Genomic DNA, 2,981 nt, shown 5'->3' with positions numbered 1-2,981 from the left:
TCTGAGCAGGGCATTTTCGTGGCCATCACTACATGGATGGCACTAAGGTGATCATGTGGGATAAGGATGAATAGGTTGATCACAGTATTAAAAAGGTTGGTCACAATAGAATTCATTGAAAATGTTAATGCCTGAGCAAAGATTTGAAGGAGGTACAGGGTTTGTGAAGCCCCTATCTTAGGGAAGAGCATTCTATGACAAAGAAATCCTTAGATTAATATCCCTGAGTACAAAATGTGCCCAGCAAGACCCATAAGCAACAAGAATGCCAGTGTGGCTGGACCAAAGTTAATAAGAAAAAGAGAGTGGTGGAAGATATGATGGCAGACCATAAAGGACCTTCTGGACCATAGAAAGCATTCCAGGTTTCCACTCCAGATGAAGGGTTCAGGAGGTTAGAACAAATGAGTACAATGATTCGATTTACATTTTAAATTATTTTTTTGTTACCATATAAAATGCAATTAAAATTAAAATATTGTATTAAAATACATAGGGTCAAGGGTAGAAGCATGTAGAACCAGTTTGGAGGTTCTTGCAAGAATTGAGGCAAGAGAGGATGATACCTAAGGCAGGGCCACAGCTGTGGAGGTAAATGCTGAAAAGTGGTCAGATTCTGGATATATTTTGAAGTTAGAACTGACAAGATGTCCTGATCCCAGTACCCATGTTCTTATTCACTGCATACTCCTGAATTGGTATCTTCCTGTCTATCTGCTTCTTCTATTAGTTCTTACTTTGAAACAATAGTGTTCTCATTCATTAATTCACTCATTCAACTAGAAATGTCTATTAAATACTTGTTATAAGCCAAACATATTCTTACTTTCTGAGATAGTAAAACCTGGCCCTTGGTTTTAAATGGCATCCTAATATACTCATTATAAGTTACATATAGATGATATAGATAGATGTAGATGTAGATATAGATACCTTTAAATAGATCTGATTACAGGTGTATAAATAGGTTAGGATAAAGGTAGAGGTGGAGATGGAGATAGACGTACACATAGAGATAATACTATGGCACAACCAGATGTGAAGGATAGGGGGTGACAGAGGTTTGACTCTGATATGATGAAAGCCAAAATGCTGACAACATTATTGTCATTTCCACCTAGGTGAATGGAGACAGAATATGCTTTATATAGAAAAACACATGAACTGAATTTTTTAAGCAGACAGCCAGGAGGTAACAGGAGGGGAGAAGGAAGAACATGGGCTGATCTAAGAACACTGCAAGCCATTGATCAACATGATCAAAGGCACTGAGGCAAGAAACAGCCTGGAGGAAGCAAGAGATAAATCCAGAGATTAGGCAAAAGCCAGATTATGGAGAAACTTGTAGGTTACACTAAGGGGTTTAGGTTTATCCTTCAGTTATTTACAGAACCAGTGAAGTTTCAAGTAGGGAATTAAAAAAAAAATAAGAATTATATTTATAAAAAAATCTCTGGCAGGAAGCAGTATATAGATAGGATTGGGTAAAAAAATCACAGAAAAATACAGAACAAAATATACATTTTTTTCTCTTGAAAGAGATTACAATCTAGAATGAGAACTGTGTAAGGAAACAAATGCAAGAGATTATGGGAAGTATGATGTATATTCCAGATAATTAGTATTTCACAAACATGCACACACACACAATTTTTTTCCATTAAAGCATAGTATTTCCAAAACATAAAATAGAAAAACTTGTAATAATACCCATAATGATAACTTTTTAGTTAATAAAAATTCTTGTACATTTATTCGAGAATGAGAACTTAATCCACCAATTTGGTGAAATAGCAGATGGATTTATTATTCAGGTCATATAAATGTAATGAAAACTCTGGTTAAGATGATCAATATGGTGTCTCTCAGAAACATAAATACTTTAAAGTCAAACAGATTGATTATATAGTGATTGCTCATTTACAGCATAAGAAAATAAAGAAACAGAATCTACATGTAAATAAAAGGAAAAACTGTAGATCCGCTGGCTTTAATAGATTTCTATTTATCTAATGAATCAAATTTTTGTGACATAAACAGATTTGTTACAGAGCCATAATTTTGAACAAGCCACAAAATCTGAGCTTGAGCTGTGGTTAAATTTGATATTATTTATCTGTGTCCATATGGAAAATTAAGATTACCTAAATGATGAATGAATTTCAAATACTGTATTTTCCTAGGTAAAGTCATATTCATATAATATTTCTCTACCTTGTTCTTACAAAAGCACGACATTTTAATTCCAGGAAGACAAATTAGAGATATTATCCAGAATGTGTCAATTCAAGAGTTCAGATTTTTGTTAAAGTTACACTTTTGTTATGGAGATTTAGAACATATTTTATTGTATTCTCTGCCAGATTTTCCAATCTCTTTGATCTTCTTTTTTTCCTTCTGTATGCTTTCCTAAATGTCGCTTGACTATATCATTCATTCATGCATGCAGTAAAATGTGATTTAGTTCCTACTATGTTCCAAACATTATTATAGGTGCTAAACATACAATGATAAATAAAATATAAAATAATAAAAATTAAATATGGAATTCACAGTCTCTGTTTCTTCTCATCTGTCGATGAGAAGAAAACTAATTATGGCAAAGAAGCATAAGAATAGTTAATGTAACTATTGTAGAGGCTTCTTATGCTTTTCCTGTACCTTACATTTTGGTGTTCCCTGTCTGTCTTTATTCTTACTTTGTACCCCCCTTCCTAGGGAATGTCATTCAGGAAAGGCTTCAACACCTAAATGTATGAGGCTTTCTGCTAAATCTGTATCCAAATCACCATACTATTGTAACTAACTGCCTACTGAATATAACTATCTGGCTGTGCCTTGGGGAATTCAAACTTTGCCTGTTAAAAATGAAATTAAATCTATATTGAAATCCATCTCTACTTCTCCTCAACTCATCATCAACAGCCAAGTCTGGTTTTCCTTTAATGCTTACCATGATAAGTGTCATCATTATCCATTAA

The sequence above is a fragment of the Zalophus californianus genome, chromosome 2 (genome assembly GCF_009762305.2).
Source record: "Zalophus californianus isolate mZalCal1 chromosome 2, mZalCal1.pri.v2, whole genome shotgun sequence".
Lineage (NCBI taxonomy): Eukaryota > Metazoa > Chordata > Mammalia > Carnivora > Otariidae > Zalophus > Zalophus californianus.
The sequence above is the reverse complement of the archived record's forward strand: the minus strand, read 5'-3'. Positions refer to the sequence as shown.